The sequence below is a fragment of the Pseudopipra pipra genome, chromosome 3 (assembly GCF_036250125.1).
Source record: "Pseudopipra pipra isolate bDixPip1 chromosome 3, bDixPip1.hap1, whole genome shotgun sequence".
NCBI lineage: Eukaryota > Metazoa > Chordata > Aves > Passeriformes > Pipridae > Pseudopipra > Pseudopipra pipra.
The window spans coordinates 35,035,824-35,053,881 of NC_087551.1; the positions used below are offsets into that span (position 1 = coordinate 35,035,824).

Below are 18,058 nucleotides of genomic sequence, written 5' to 3' on the forward strand. Positions count from 1 at the left end.
CAGGTAGCACCCAATTTCAGAAGAGGGCATAAGTCATCCCATGATGAGCTATTAGATGGACTGCTGGACTACTTTTGGTCAGTTAGGTCGAAGCTATCTGGTTTGGTCTGCAGTTATATTGCCATGCTGCAGACATACCCGAGTCATCTTTCCTTGTTTAGCCTCAGGCCCTCTTATGGTGGCCACAGCAGAATACACAAAAGTACAGTTGTTTTAAATGAAAATACAATAACAGACCCTTTATTAGGATGCAGAAGAACCCAGAAAGGAAGCAGAGATGTAACCTACCTGGTCTTTATAGAAATAGAGGTCAAGATTCAATGGATGAATTTTTAACAAGAGAAAAATAATCAACTTTTGTATTTTTTATTGGTTGTTTTAAACCATTGCCACTGATTATTCCAAGATTGGGCTTCTTTCTCATTATTCCTCTGAGCAGAGATAAAATAAAGCCTTCAGGAAAATACAATGCAATGGAAGAACTGTCCATGGAATACAGACATTTTCAAAATAACAAAAAAATAAACCCCAAAAAGAACCTGATCTCTATCCCTACTGTGAGCTGATTTATCAAGACCTATACAGTAAGAAACACTCAGAGAAAAATGGAAAATGCTTTTAAAGGAATATTGTTGCAATCCCAATTAAAGCAAAAACAATATCATTATACATTCCAAGAGGAAAAGTTTCCAGCTGCAATGATACACCTTTTCAGCAATCTGAAAGTGAAGCTATTTAGAAGAATGAGAACAGCTGACACTTCCCCATTGCTGTCCCCTTGATTCATGTGTCTAGATGACTCATGATAAATAAATCCACATATTTGAAATGGTCTTTTTTATAAGTCTATGAACAAACCACATTACCATACCATGGAGATTTCAGAATTCCAGATAGACCAAAAATTTATTTCCACTGTCCCATCTATTTTGCAAATCACTGCACCAAAACTCTGCATTATCCTGTCAGATTCCTGCAGTACTCATTTTTCTGCTGTGCTTCAGTGAACACTTCACCAGCTGCATCTTTCTGCATCAGAATAAAATGAACATGAAGAAAACTTTCAAATCATCAAAGTGGAAAAACAATTTTTCTTTTCTCCTCCACTTTTCTTTATATCCACTTTCTCAGGTGCTTGCAGAAATCAGTATATGATCATCTGATTGCAGGAGTTAAGAGACATGATGAAGCCACAGTCACTGCAGGAGGAAGAGCTTAAGCTGCCTCTCTCAGCTTCAGTTGTTTTCCTCACCACATCCTTGCTCCTTTCCCTCAGACTAGAATATAAGCACTACATTTTATAGACTGCTCTTTATTTAAAAAGATAAGAAAATTGTGCATATTGTGTATTAGAATGTCTTGAAATTTCAGTATTCAAAAATTTATTTGGTGTTTCTTTCCAACAATTACAAGGCAGGATCAGTCCAGAGTAGAGATGCCTTGTGTTTTTACCTGGAATAGTGACTTGCAGCTCATCAAGAGTCTGGAGCTGGCTGTGTGGCTTTTATCAAAGCCAGGAATGGCACCAAGTGTGTTCCTACAGGATTGGAAAAATTTAAATTTAGGAAGATATTAAACACCTAGTCACACTTCTCAGGTGCATTCTGATCAGAAGAAAGGCGCTGTGCAAAGTATTACAGAAGAGCCAAGCTGGACATTCCTGGAGAAAATCTTGCCATGGTACCATAACAGAGGAAGCTTTACACACACCCCTCATCACTGTACAAAGTCTTGCATGAGAGCAGGCACTAAGGAACGGAGGCACAACTAACAAAGGTTTAAACAGATCACGCTTTGCAAAGGGCAGCAAAGACCAAAGCTAACAGGTAGTCTGAGCACAGCAGTCCTCCAGGACTCTCTTTTCAGTCAGAGGAAAAAAGAGCACGACAATATTCAGAATACAATCTAGATGCTTTCTCTTAATCAGATTACTTGTTGGCAGCTTTGTTCAACTGCTTAGTGAAAGTGAGCCAAGTAATTAAGACACCAATTTCTGTCTAGCCTCTTCTAAAGTATATTTATTATTTCTTCTTCTCATAATCTTTCCCTAGTACACACCTTCCTTTTCCATATTTACTTAAACAGATTTTATCTTGTTAAGTGTTCAAGGCACTCTACACTTATGTTTGTATTTCAAAACTGCCCTGGAAATCAGTAGGATGTCAGTAGTCTCTATGTCCCACTGAAAACAGACAGAGTGGTGAAATAACACCATTAGCTGATGACACCACACATTCAGGGCAAGTGATGTTGCATGCAACCCTTACCACCCGGTTTGATCCATGAAGAATAGCAGTAACTGGCAAATCTTGTTGGTGTCATTAAGATGAGCCTTGAGAATTAGCCAAGCTATAGATACTACACAGAAGTATGTAATTGGTGCTTCCCTCGGGGAAACATCTTAATTTGATTAGTGTTGAACCCAAATTGTTTTCATTAGCTATTACTAGCCATGCGGGAAAAGGGCCTGCTGTGCACAGGTGGCTTGGACATCTCTTCATGCTTTCAGGACCTCTGTTTACGCCAGTGGGACAGTGGCATAAACTATTAGAGGCAGGGAAGTGATTCAAATTAATTTTCTCTGGGCTAGCAAGGCCATTTAATTTAGTCCCAGGAGATAAAACAAGAACTTGTAGCGACAAAAACATCTGAGGCTGCTGAAGCTGGGCAAAGGAGTTCAGGGCTCTTTAACAGGAGTCTGCTTGGAAGAGTTCTGCTGGCTTGGATTTTGCCATCCCAATGTGAAAGAAAAAGAAGCTTTAGTTTATTTACACGTGAGTTCATTTCCTCTGTCCTACTTCATCACCACCATCCCACTTGCAACCTCTGGGTTGGAAGCCAACTTTTTCCAGAACCCTTTTTTTCCAACCATATCCGTAAAGTCAAATCAGTCCCTACCTCTGCTACAAACACAATAGAAAATACCATGAAGATTAAGAAATGTATGCCTACAGTTACAGTTTCTACTAAAACTCACTGTTCTCTGAATTTCAAAATAAAGTAAAATATAAAAGTTTCCAAGGCAGAAATCATGACAGCTAGACTGGTTGTCTGCCATCACAATCCCAGTGAAAAGTAGCTAAAATCTGACCTCAGGCTGTGGTTCACACATATTTTCAATGCAAATATGCAACTACTTTCAAATCTGCAAAATCACAATGTACCGCAGTTTTATGCAGGCCTATGTTTAGGCTTCCAAACATGTTCTCCATCTGCCACAAGTCTCATACTTTTAGTAATAACTCTGAAAAATTACTCTGATTCAAGACCTGGTATCTTCCACTACTCATAGTTTTCATAGTCCCTCAAGCTAAAATTCTCCTTTACCTCTGGATGGATTACATAATTTCAACTGATAGCAAGAGGATTAATGTCATAGGATAGAACTGGAGTTGAAACTATTTACAAAATCAAGTCCAGCTGGGGAGCTTAGCCCTTAAAAATGAAGCCAGACATCAGACAAGCAAACTTCAGAAGAAAGAAGCCAGAAGACACTGCAACAGAACACCCATGCCAACATTCTTTAGTGTTGCAATATTTTAGCTTTCTGTTACTTTAAAAAATACATATATTTATAAAAAAGTTATCTCCACACACAGCAATTATTTTTCATGAAAATTATATTAAAAAAAAATTATTTAACTGGAAAAACACTTGCTCATTGACAGAAACCGGATAAAAATACCAATCAGCTTGCCTCACCTACTGCTGCGGGAGAACTTAAGGGGCCAAGAAAGTGGCCAGCTCTTAACGCTCAAAGTCCAGTTGCTCCTTATGTCTCCCTGACTTTGACTTTCCATACGGTCCCTGGTCATTCCTCTTTCCTGCACTCACTCCTGCCTCCAGGAAGGGAGCACTGCTGGGAGAAAAAGCCTCTGACTCCCTGCTAGAGTTCCCCAGAAGAGGGCTTATAACCAGGAAGAACAAACCACAGTGACTTGCTGGATGGAGCCAGCTGGGCACCACACACAAGGGAAAATAGCACGGGAGATATTTTGGCTTCCCTGAGCACAATATCTCATTTCTTTTGCACCAGGCAAAGCAGCCTCTAGTGCTGCTTATACCACAAATTATGGCACAGAGCCCAGATAGTCATTTCTACTGCTGTTGCTGCTTAAGAAGTTTCCTGGCTTCAAAAATAGGTTTATACAATTCTTTTAATGATTTCTATTAGCAAATACTCATTTATTATGAAGTCCTAAGCTAAACAAACAAGGAAGTAATCTTGTGCAGCACAAGGAAGTGTGCTGAAAAATAATTCTTTCACAGAATTAAAGCCTCTTGATACTACTCGTCACCATCAACCTTTCCCCTATCCCATTTTTTTGAATTAGGGTTTCACAGTCCATTCTTATATGCCACTGAAGCTTCATCTACCTCACTGCGGGTAAATGGGGGCCATGAAGGCTTATTTGTGAAATGTGGCATTGAACTTTATTGCTATAATGCTGGGAAAGAGCACTGGAATATATTCTAGTGTCTTCTGTGTTCTAATCCCTCTGTGACAGGACTGGAAACCAAGCAGAGACACTCTCCATGGAACATTACAGCACTTAAGGTAAATACACTGAGGCAGATAGCTGAATCCTGACCTCTTTTTGTACCAAGTCCTCCACTCCTTTTTTTCCTCATTATGATATTTTTACAATGACATGTTTTGATAAAGAGGAAACTTTTCATACAATGTTATTCTGAAACCTCATTTTTTTTCCTATTACTATATAGTTGCCATAACAACTTGATGCAATATCTTATTTAATAATAATTCTCTGCATCCTTTTTAGCATTGTAGTTGTCATGACAACAACATGGATTTTATTTCAGACCTACCTCCCCACATTCTTTCATGTGTTTTGGTTGCTTTGAATGAAATCAGACTCAGTCTGCACTAAAAAGACCAAAAAAGACTTTGATGAAGTGCCTAGAAAAGAATCATCCTTTTGGAAAAATGTTCTCACGCTGTTGTATAACACATAACTATGTCTTTTCCTGATGTAGCCATGTTTACTTTAACAAAAATCTCAATGGAAATCTGTGTTTGAGAGCTAAATGCATAGAATGGAGCTATATAAACATCCAACATTCTGTCTAAAAATAAGCAATAGTTATCAATTAAACAAAAAGAAGATAATGGAATTGTTTAAACTAAGCTAGGTATTCTTTCAATTTGTAGCTTACAGTGAAATATTGTCTTTGACCTCTCCTGCACTACAGCTAGGTCAGATATTTATGTTACATCAGAGTGTTAGCAAAACTATCTAAAAATATTGTTATTTTTCACTCAAATATAACATCAATTGAGAATCATTCTAAGCTTCAATGGGAAAAAAAATAGAAATATTGTGGCAATCTTATACCACTCTAAACTATATGCAGTAGTGGAGATTTACTTTTTTGTGTGTGTGAGATGATTGTCATGAAATAGTGAGCTAATGTAAAAAAGCTTCCAAGTCAGTGCCCCTTTTTCTGTTGAATATCAGAATTTACAAATTATAACTGAGATTTGAAACTTACAGTATCATGAGTAGTAAATTCACATCGCTTGTATAGAATAGACAGATCATGAAGTTCACCCTGGAAATAACTGTTCATAGAGATATCAGGTCAAAGACTGAACCAGTTCTTGTCTCTTCCATTGACAGCAATACAAACTCTGTTACCTGGAACCTACTTGTCTCCTTCTGAAAAGAGTTACTACCTTATCACTTGAAGTGCTCTACTTTTTTCAGCTGTCTGAATTGTGAAATTCAGAGTAATATTTACATAATATTTACGAGCTGTGAAAACTTAAGATCAGCCCAAAAAGATTTCCAGCCACTTCCTACTACACATCAGAATATGCTTTATGTATCTGCAGTTCTTACAAATGTTTTCTCAACTGCAGGAAACGTTTTAGCTTTCCCCGAATATTTCAAGCTTCTTTTCCCAAAATGTGAAATTCAGAGTCATCCAAAGTGCAACATGTGGTTTCTAGGCTGCAGTAGCTATAATGATAGGAAAGGTGAAGCACATGTGTAGTGAGGGAGACAGAGGTTATGAATTTTAGAGACATGAATCTTAATTTCCATTTTATTGTTTCTGTGGATTGGTATCATATGTGCTGTATGCATATGCACCCTAAATCCCTCTTTAACATTTTCTTCAGATCTACTAAATCATATTATCTGGGCATCCTACTCTGGATCTGATGTTTCTCTCTAAACATTCTACTTCAAAAGTACAAAGCAGAAGCAAAAATATAGAAAAGAAGGGGATTGTCTGATTTTCAGAAATATGGAGAAATAATTTATTTGCAAGAAAAATGCAGACAAGACTAGAACACATAGTAAAAGGATAAGGAATGGGAAGTATTGAAAAGATCAAGTATCTTAATTTTTTTCTTAGCACAAGAGCTAAGCAAAAACGACCAAAGTTAAAACACAGAATTTTTTGTCACAGAATTTTTTGTCACTTATTATCAGTGAACTTAGTAGAATAAAAATTATGAATTTGGCTAAAGAAATATCTGCAATTACCGAAACAAGATGCAATAAAAGAATTGTAAGTCCTTATGCTCATTTGTTAACTGCAAACCATGTGAGATTGGAAATTTCCTACTGGTAGAAATTCCCATGGATATTTACCAGCTTATACACAGAGATACATAAAAAGCATGGCAATAGTGATAGAAAGCAGTGTGCTTTGTACAAGTGCACAACACGCATTTTAGAGACAATTTAAAGAGAAACTAAATTAACATCTATCTGGTTGGAAGGGAAAGAGTGAGATAAAGGGAAGGTGAAAGTGAGTTAATATAAAAGTCTTTATAGAGAAGAGGAATCTGGTTATTTAAATCTTGCTACTTACAATTATAAAGCTACTACATGCAGCATCTTGGCTGATTTATTAATCTTCACCTTACTCTTATCTTTCAAAATGCTCTTATCTGTTACCATTTGTGTTAAAACACTACAAAACAGCTTGCTTTGTATTTCTTTTGTGTGAATTGAGAATTTATTTAGGAAAGAGATAACATGAATGCTTCTCATTAAGAAATGCTGTTGCTCTAATTTTCTCTTAAAGGAAACATAAATGTTCATATTATTCTGAACTTTATATTGGGATAAAAGGTAATTGACAAGAACAAGTACCAGTACAAATGCACTCCCCTTCTCCTAAAACACATTTGTATTACCTTATTTTTCAAGTATCAGCACTCTTACCAATGAAAATCCAGTTTCTGTGTTACTGCTTTACTCTAGGTGATAACAATATTTCCCAAAGTCAGTTTCCTTTCAAATCATCACTCTCTGCTCAGGCTTCCATTTAGTGTTTCAAATATGAATTACTACCTTTTTAGTTTATAAGGGTACAAACCTAGTTTAGCCATCACTTCTGCAAATAAATTCATGGCATAAGATGACAGAAAATATTATATGTCTTATTTTTATATATTTACATTTCAAATATGAGATTTTTGTGTGACCATTTTTCATCTCTTGCCATAGTAAATCAGCTTACCAGTTTCAATGAGTAAAAAAAAAAAAATCACAAAAAAAAGAGAAAAAATAAGAAAGAAAAGTCTTTCCTATTTTCTTCACAAAATATTCTTATGAAATAAAGCTGAAATTCAAGTTGCAGCTACAAAGTTTATATACTTTGATTGTATTTAGTAACTAGAAGAAAATCTGGAATATCTACTGGTATTTTGCACCCGGAGGTATTAGAGTCCTGTTTCAAGTAGGTTTGCAGAGCCTGGCCTCTTAGACTAGCCAACTCTGAAACTGCCTTTTATAAATACCCAACAATATCAGCCTGTTGACTGCAGCATACTAGATGTTGGAGAAGGCAATTTATAGATCTCATTTTATTTCATCACATAAGAAACAGAACTGGAAAAAAAAACCCTAGATTTTTTTAAAATAGCCAAATTTAGAAAATCTTAATTATCCATAAGCACTTACATATGTTTGTGCATGTGGGTACTTTCTGTATGCGGAAAGAACAGACAGGGCATCATGCCTAAGAATAAGAGGCTAACTAGTCCTGCCTCCTGCAACACCCTAGTTCACTTTAAAGTGTTTATTATCAGAAACAATGCAAAGCAATTGGGGAGGGGAGCACACAATGAGTAGGTGAGTTCGCTGTAACAAACAGCTGTAATCACTCAACAGCATAGCTTGTCTCTATAGTCAAGACAATAGGGTCTTCCATACCACACTATGATCTTCCTCTAAAATTTCCCTCTTTGGACATGAAGCATATCACAAGTAAGAAGGGGGGCAAAGAGCCTCTAGAAAGTAACTTCTGCAGGTGACTTAGGTACTCAAGTCCTGAGGAGCTGCCTACATATTTTCTGGGCTGTTCTAAATTGTGTCAGCCACAATAAGGTCCAGCACAACAATTTGGCAAGTGGAGATTGCCAGAATGCAATAACCCTTTGCTTTCCAACTCTTCTTGACACCTACAACTCACTGGAGTATACCTCAAATACAGAAAAAAATTATAAGTTACCTGCTTAGACAATCTTTATTGCAGAATTTTGCTGCTGTAGAGGCATACAATGAACCCAGGAGTGCCAGAGACTCAGGGTAGTTTCTTCGTAACACTGCTTGACTACTGCTGAACCAAACTGCTGGAGATAAAAAGGCACACAGTCCTATTCCTACTCAACCGGAACAAAACCAAAACAATTACTTCAAAGTCCCTGGGTTCCAGTGATGGCAAGACATACTTTTGAAAAATGGAGGCAGGCATTAGCATGTGCTAGGCATAAGAGGAAAGAAGAGGGCCACTTTATGCATGAGGAACACATCTGAAGAAAAGAAGGTGCATGTGGGACAGAGTCCATGTCATTAGTCCCTTGTAAATGACTCCCAAAAGTGAGAACAGAAAATATAAATATGGGAAAGGGTTGATAATGGGATTTTCTGAGTCCTGTCCCAGCAACCCTGAGTAACATGCTCTAGGGAGCACAGCTTAAGCAGAAAGGTTGGACTAGGTGATTCCGAGAGGTCCCTTCCAACCTTAGCCATTCTGTGATTCTGTGATCTGCTTCTGTTTGTGTTATGCAGCAAAACCCTGTCATTTCCAGGCAATGTCCACAGCGGTATCTGTCAATCATAACTGATCATAAAACACAGCTCCTGGTCACATCTTTTCCCAGACAGCTAGGAAAATAATTTATTTTCTTAGAGTGACAGAAGTCTTTCTGGGGCAATTTGCTGGCAATATTTGTAATAATGCACAACACCATTGCATCCATTTCCACTGAAAACAATGGCTTTAGCTCACAGTGAACAGAGCCAACCTTATTATTATTATGCAGAATCACATTCTGTGTCATGGCACCTGGGAATTTAATATCACAGTGTTGCCTTCTTTTTCCAATGAACTGACTGACTGCTTTGGTAGCAGCGTTAATTATAGCATTGGCAGAGCTGCAATTAAATTAATGTGATCACAATTTACCATTGACCAATATCAAGCAATTTACTTCAGACAACTACCAATTAGTTAGCTATCAAAAAACACCCTCCAGAGACATGATTTGCAAGTTCAGCTGTTAATCTAATTGAAGTGCAAACAGTACTGTGATTACTTATCAAAACATTATGTAGTCTAGCAGGTCACATACCCTTTGGACATCTTGAAGCCTTCACTTTTTACCTCTGAGCAGGTATGAGGGGAGAAGCTGGAATGAGTACTATCAGTATCATCTCTGTTACAAAACGAAAAACCTATCCCCACTTATACATCCAGCCCCTGGTATGTTTTACTGTAAAACACTGCAAGAGTAATGGGGAAATGAATATAATCTTGCTGATCAAAGACCACACAGCAATTAACAGGGAGTATTCTGTTCAGAATTTATTTTGACATTAAGTCGAATTGAAAGGATGCTGAAATTTTAATAAAACTTACATAGTTATAGACATGCAGAATTTTTTCAAAAGCTAAAAAAATTTTGATCTCAGAATAATGAGTTTTACTGATTTCTGCTGTTGGTTTAGTTGTTTCAGTCTTTGTTTTGGTTTGGTTTTTTTTGGTCTTGATTTGGATTTTTTGTGGTTGGTTTTTTTTTTTGGTTGATTGATTTGGGGTTTTTTTGTAACTTCATTCATGCATAAGATCTTTGGGGAAATTCCAGACCCATCCTTTCTGCAACATATCTAAAAACAATCAATATGTGAATTTTTACTTTCTATTTAGAAAGGTTTTTTTCCACACTTACCTGAACCCTTTATATTTTAAACAGTTTAAACACTCATTACTATTTCTATTTTCTTTTTTCTACATTCAGAGGAAGCAAATTTGAAGTATAAAAATATCTGTTCCCTCCAGTGAACCAGCAGGATCGTAGCACTGGCTAAGTGTTGTGCCAAGTGAGAGAGGACCTCAGTGTCCTGGGCCAGGCAGGCAACGGACACCTCTGTAAAAGCACATCCATACCCTAGACGCAAGCACTGTATTGCATTTACTTGAACTTGCTAGGTAACACTGCAAGCAGAATAAAAAATTACGCCTAAACCATGACGATTGGAAGAATTACAGTTTGATTTGTAATCTCTGTGAAAAGGAGAAAGTTAAGAAATGGAACAGTTTTTGTTCCTCCAAAAATATTTGCATGTATGTAAGCTGGTTCAGAGCTAATGAACTCAAAGACCTATTCCACAGTCTGACCATTTAATATTTTTTTCTGTGAAATTTTCAATTATTTAAAAAACTCCTCCAGTTTCTGACTCCTATTGAATCATATCACAACACAGTAAGGCAAATTATAGATATCAATATAGAATCATATCCGCTGTTGAGAGTCACCTTATACAAATATTAGTCTAACATTTAACACACACAGGTTAGGACTGATTCTAATATAGAACAAGAAGCTTTTAGAGAAGCTAGTCAAGGTCCTGTTTTTACCCTTCTTTAAAATTTTCTGGAAAACAAAACAACAAAACCCACCCACAATAACAACAACAAAAAACCACAAACAAACAAAAAAACCCAGGCAAAAGACAGAGTGGCAAGATGTCTTGCAAATTTACTAAACGCATTGCTCCTCTTTAATAAAAACTCTTTTTTGAATGCAAAAGCAAATAATACGACTCTGTTAGGTTGACACAGGCAACAAAAGAAAGCATAAACTCCCGAGGTCAGATTATTCGTTCTGAGGGACTTCTGTTTACAAGACCAGATGAGCTTTTGCATTTCACTCACCCTAGAAGAAGTACAAGAAAAATGTGTGCAATACTGCTCTTCCTCTATATTTGCTATGGTCACTCTGAAAGCACATAAACTCTTCTGCCCCAGCTGAAAAATTTAAAATCTCCAATATAAACTCCGGAGAGATAGTGGACAGTCCATAAACTGTTCATTTCTCACTTATACTATTATATACTAAAGACAGAATAAAAATATTATTACACCAGTTCACAGGAATTGTCAAGCTTCACTGAGGAGAAGAGGACAAAATATATTACCATTTGAATCTGATTGATACTGTTCAATCATGGCTAACTAGTGATGCTGTAACCTCACTTTAGTACTGTCAGCACTTAAGTGGTAAAAATTCATTTCAAATAAAGTTGGCTATTTTGGTATCCCAGACAATTTCATTTAGGACATTGTACAAAAGTTATATCTATGGTGAAAACACTGGGATTTTGGGCAGACTAACCATAAAGAGAGATACAACAAAACCCCTCGCTCATGATCCACAGGAATCTATTTAGTATCTCCAGCATTCATAATGCTCTGAAAATACTAACTGCACTTTGAGCAACCTTACAACTGACCTCAGGATCAAAAGGAATTACTCACTTGAAAAAGGAATGCTCAGATGGCTGACGCTTCAGAGTATAACTTGATGGGAAGTCCCATTCAAGCTTTGTGTCTACTGAAAAAAGTGAAGAGAACAGACACCTTTAGTTTTGTGTGCTTGCAGACATGAATTGAGAGCTTGTTCTGCTAAGTGGTGCCACTGAAATAAACTGTCTTAAAGAAGGCTGATCTGAAACCTACTGGCTCTTTCTCAGAATTCTTTCCACTGACAATAAGAGACTTCAGTTCTGGCCACAGCTTCATACAGTTAAGTACAACTCATCAGAATCAAAATTTGGTCCAAAATATGTCAGTACAGACAGAAACAACTGTTACCTCAACAATATTCAACTCTGTAGCTGAATGAGGTGTATTATTGCTGTGAGTTTTGCAAATGTTTATTTGGTTGGCATTTTTATTTTCTTTTAGCATTAACCAGTGCCACTTACCTTATCTTTTGTCTAGCACACTGGCATGAAAAACAAATAAATACATCTCCAAGCCTCCAAAAAATTCTGCATTTTCCTTTAAAACAGAATCCTGCTTACAAATTAAGTGTTTATTCCAGTGACTGCCACCTAAGCTAGAGCTGGCAAAATTATTGCCCCAAATAAATCAGCAGCCTGAGACAGGTAACTTTTTTTTTCCATTTGCCTTCTTCAGCTCTTTTAACATATTTGTTCGTTGCACCTGTGCTTTGGCTATGTGAGACTATAAAGCTACTTGTTGGCAAAATATTTTCATGTCGATCATACGTTCTCCCTTGGCTTTGGCTGACCACACTGGGGTAACGTAGTATCCCTTTGCTCTCTCATACAGATACTTCCATAACAGAAAACAAAGAAAACCTACAAACCAACAGTGGTTAACAAGTGATATATTGTAATTCCCCAAGTACCACTGTAAAGACAAAGCAGTTTCCAAAAACATTCAGTAACAGCCTGGCCACTTGATCAGCTCTTTAGAAAATATGTTCAAAAACACTTCTTCCAGCTACCTATGATCTTTACACTTCAAAAAACACAGCAAAAGAAAAGGCAGAGGCCTTAGCTGAAAACATAGGCGTGCTGCAGCAGACTTATATGACCTCTTCTGCTCTATATGTGTTACACTCAAAATGGCTAGAAGTACAGAAGAAAGTAAGTAATCTTATAGCTCATTAAGGCTTTTTCAAAAGATGCTGACTTAGGATCTCATCCATCCTTTTGATTACCACAAAGAATAATTGTGTAAGAAAAGAAAGAATCAGGAGGAAGAGGGAAAGCTGTGTTTTTCTGTTCATATCCCTCTTCTGCTCCAGCTCTTTAGCACATCCATCACAGATTCGCATGTTCCTCAAGGAGCTTGTCATAATAAAAGGTGAGATTCTTGCAATGTCAATGGAGCTGACTGGGGCAGTGCCCCCTAAGAAGGCTCACTGAAGTGAGCATGACTATTTGTACGACAAGACAGTGACCCATCAAGAGTTGAGGCAGACAATAGCCAGCATTAAAGCATGACCTTTGGTCAAGAACTTCTCCAGACAATTCAGCTTACTGGGATGTGAGTGTATTCTTGGACTGAAAGTTCTCTTTGAAAGCCCTGGGTTTTGTGGGTTGGTTCTTTTCATTGTTTTTAAGTCTCTTGAAATGGGCAAGTTCTCTAAGATTTAGTGGATTTAGATGAACTCCATACAATCATTCAAGGATGCATTCTGTTAAAAGGTGAAACAGATTGAAGTCACTGCAAAAGGTACAGGATGCTTGGGAAACTCATTTGACAACAATAGTAATGCATGACACTGGTCAGTAAAATACATCTTTTTCAATTAACATTTTATCTACTGGAGGCTTATTTGAGTTACACCAAGCAATTTAAAAGTCTACAGCTCAGTGATGTGTCAGAGAATACATGCTCTCTTATTTGCAAGTCATTAAAAGTCACTGGTCCAGATGTTTCCTTCCATTTTCTGCCACAAATATGAAGCAAAGTCACAGCAGCTGGGGGAATCAGCCTACTTCTATGCTGCTGAAATTGAGAGAAGAATTCAACTCATTTGTCATTAGCAAACAGATAGAGGAGGACCCGTGCCTTTTCAAAATAATAAACAGTGATGAGCACCCTTCTCCCTAACACATCTATTTTTATTTTAAATGGTTTAGCCACGGCTGAAGAGCTTGAAGGAAATTAAGCTTCATCAAAAATCCTATTCATGCTTTCCAAACTGGAATGGATAGTCTATCATTTTACTTATGCATCTCTTTCAATTCTATGCTTATGGAACAGCGGTTTTCTGATTTGTTTCCTTCAGTGTGGGCTACTGATTGTGTGTTGCACTAAAAGCCTCTTCATCTTGAAGAAAACTTATTACTAGTGCATTGTGGGATGCCGGAGCTACTGTTGAGTGTCCAGTAGCTTTAGCAGTTCATCAGACTGAAACTAGGAACACACAGCGGGTGGGACATCTGCCTGGAAATCTACAATAACATCAAAGGCACACACACAAATTATAATAATGACTCATTATAAACTCTTCGTGCCTCTAGAAGAACATATATATCACAGCTTGCCATCTTGTTATCATCAAGAATGCGAAAATGCCACCTGAAAATGAGTGAAACATATTTTCATATAAACATCCATATTTATAGGAAAGGAAGAAAGTGACAGTATATCAAAGCAGAGGTAAAACACACAACACTGATGAAAGCGGAAAGACTCTTGGAACTATGCACATACATCTTTCTAAAAAGAAAAAAGAAACAAAGCAGCACTATTTTTAGAGAAAACGTGAATGTGGAAAACCACTTGTGTTTAGGGGATGGCGGTTATGCAATATTTGGTAGCCATAGGAAAACTATGTAGTTTTTCAAATTATGCACTTTTTATGTTATTAGGACTATGGATGTCCCATCCCTGGAAGCATTCAAAGCCAGGTTGGACCTTTAAGGTCCCTTCCAACACAAGCCATTCTCTGATTGTATGACTTTTGCATACTCTAGATCATCATATCTGTTGTCCAGAGTCCCCCTAATGTTATATTAAGGTCTAAATTTAAGCCCATATAACTTGTTTCAATTCACAGGGTCTTTTGTCTCTGGCACGTTTGGAAGTACATTCCAGCATGCTGTAAGAGCGTGTGAAAATGAGGTGAGCCACAGTTCACAACTGTCAGCATGGTATTTGGAACAACTTTGTATTACAGAATGCCTTAACAGTGAAATAGCAATTTTGAGAAAGACTTAAATGATAGAAGGCTGAATACTTAACAAAAAGTGACAAGAAATCTTTATTGACTGGAGGTCAGGCAGACAGAGAGAGAATTCTGCTTCCCTAGAACTCTTTACTCCCAGACTGAACTAAATTCATGACAGACAACAATGAAGCCAAGACCACTTTAAAGAGTGGAGGTTTATCCAAAATGTGTACTTTACTGAGGACTACAGCTTTGCAAGGCAGTGATTTCTCAGACATACCAAATAAAACAAAATGCTGAAAACAAAAAGTTATTAATCTAAAATTATTTTCTTTGAGGCATCTTACACAAAACAGCTTTCAAAGCTAACTGCTAGTCTTAGAGACACCATTTACAAAACAAAGTTTAGCAGCAGTCTCTATCATCTCTGACTGTTCCTCACCAAGAAGGTAAAGTCAAAGAGTCTCCATCTCTGATGAGGATATCCTATTAGAAGAGAAAAATTTACAGGAGCAGAGCAGCATCACTAACAGGTAGTGCAGAGAACCCACTTTTCAAAATAATCCTTACAAATAATGCTGCAATACTTCCTTGAAAAAGAACAACTTTTGGTTGCAAATTGTCACACATGAATGGTGATCTCCCAACACTTTCAGCAACTTCTCCAAACAGCCAAGTTCACTCCAGAGTGAACCTGAAGATGTTAAAATTGCTGCCTACTGCACTAGTGTGTAAGAATAAACATGTACCCTAGGACAGAGGTAGTTACAGGTTATTAAAGGAGTGAAATAGCATAACCACTTTATTTTTTATAAATACTGGCTAGTGTAACAAACAAGTAAAAACAGCACCACAGCAATGGGCTTGCCTATGGCCAGAATCATGAGAACACCTTTCAACCTCCTAATCAAGGCCATTTATCAGCATGCAGTATAAACCACCGCTTATCACTTTCACAGCCACTTCATGCTGGATGAGAAGTGCCTCTCCCCAGCTGTCTGCATGCTATCATGAGCACAGTCAGCACAGCAAAATCACAGAAATCACAATGGTAAACCCACTGTCACCTCAAGGGCAACTTTTGGCAAACACTCCCTTTTATATTAATCCAACTTCTCCTTCAAACACGGTTGTGATCCATTTGTTCAGTGGCTTTTCCCATCTAAATTCCTCTGAACAAACTGTGCACCAAATAAGAACTGACAATGAGCAGACATCAAAAGTGACTTAGTTCTTTGGATCACTTAACTCCTGAGAGGCAGGCACAGCAAAGGAGACACGTGCATTCCCTATGCAGCAAGGTTTGTGTTTTTAAGAAAATGTCCCATGCAAGCTAACTTCACAAAATAAAAAAAAAAAGGTTTAACAAGAGAGAGGAAGGGAGGACAAAAAGGGGAGCTCTGCTGATTTCTTAGGAGACGACAGGATAAGTTAGAGAAACAGAGAACAGGTATAAATGCTTCAATACCAGGCAACAAAGAGATAACAAAAAAGGAAACCATTCAGAAAGAAAAAGGGCATAAATCTGGAGATGCCCAGACAATAAAAAAAGGAAGCATGCAAACAAGAAGAAGAAATAGTAAATCATTTACCAGTTATATTTCTTCACCAAATTGGTGAAGTAGGCTAACAGTACCAAGGACCACCTACCAAGCACCAGTCTCCAGACACCACTGAGACCTGCTCTTCTCACTCTGAAGAGCTGCCATGACACCATGGCACCATGGAGCCTGCTGGCTCCCCAGGGCCACAGTGCTGAAGCCAGGACCTGTCTTCATTGCCCAAGCCAAGGGCAGTGCAGCCTCAGCCCCAGGCATCAGGCAGGTCACCTCCCACAGCCACACGGCTTCACCTGGGGTCACCCTGCGTACCTGGGCCCTGCAGTGCCCAGAGGCCACAGCCACCTTTGGGAGCGACTCCTTTCAAGCACTGTCCCATCACACTGACACCTCCCCCCATCCCCATAACTTGGAAGTAGTTTAAACCACTGCCTCCACTTTCCATTCTTCATTTCTTTCTCTGGAGGTCAGAAAAAAAACCCAGGCACCTGCATCTCCCTAGAAAAAAATTATATTTTTATTTATGAAAACTTATTTTCGGATTTACTCCACAAAGTCCAATCTTTTCTCTCTTCCAAAAACCACCTGGCATTTCAACCCAGCAGTCCATGATATCCACACATATAGAGGATCTAATTCAGACAGCAGAAATTGATTTTCACCTTAATCTCACTGCATTTAACAGAAGGAGATAGTGGTGTTCTTTTACTGGCAGCTTGACTGACCACTGCTGCCAGCAAGACTGACCAAAAGTGGGATCCTGAGGTTACAAAACTAGCAGTAAGTCATCACAGGTACGTTATCACCTGAGTTACAGTATTTTTCTTACCCTTGTTACTATCAGGTGGTCTTATGCTCCACTAAAGGGAACAATACTGTGCTGATACTGATACTCAAAGTAATGCTGTTTCTTGTGGGAAATATAAACTTAAATGAAACCTAAACAATATGCTTTGCTCTTATGCAATTATGTGTGGCAATAAAAGGCAAAAAGACAACAAAAGTAATGGTAAGAAATAGGCAAAATCACAACAGTTTGAGAAGTTCTCCATGACACATCTGCTGTTCTTTAAATGAGACAATCTGTTCATTGCAGGACCTGCTTCCTGAAATCCAAGTTTTCTAATACCAACCACGTCCAGCATTACTAAAGGCTCATTCATTTCCTTTCTTCTGGCCTTTCTTGTTCTGCTTCTATGAGAGGCATTTTGATAGCCTAGAACAAAAAACACTTAAAACTTTGGAAAGTTCAGTGCCAGTTTCCATAAAGCATTAAAATAAACTTTCATGGTAACAGCAATAGTTAGTGCAGTCACAATCAAAATGATATTCAGTAAGAAGTATAATTTCACAGCCCCGTAAAACCAGATACAAATGTGAACTCCCTCAAGTGAGACTTATTCTTTTCTTAGTGTTCTTTTATTTCTACCTTTTATTGTTTCCAGATACCATCCTCCCTGTTAGCTTCCAGCAGCACTAGACAATAACGCAAAATTACTGTGATGTTGCCATGCATTAACAA

At 37.8% G+C, this 18,058-nt stretch overlaps 1 long non-coding RNA gene across 2 annotated transcripts in view; it reads right to left on the reverse strand.

The window, feature by feature from the left end:
• Window positions 1-879: 879 nt before the first annotated feature.
• The window catches only part of LOC135412503 (uncharacterized), a 33,040-nt gene continuing 15,861 nt past the window's right edge, over window positions 880-18,058 (reverse strand). For both annotated transcript variants that reach the window (XR_010429700.1, XR_010429701.1), the window contains exons 2-3: window positions 1,453-1,537; window positions 880-1,029 (exon numbers count right to left, since the gene is read on the reverse strand). This is a non-coding gene — a long non-coding RNA (uncharacterized LOC135412503). The remainder of the gene's footprint in view (window positions 1,030-1,452; window positions 1,538-18,058) is intronic.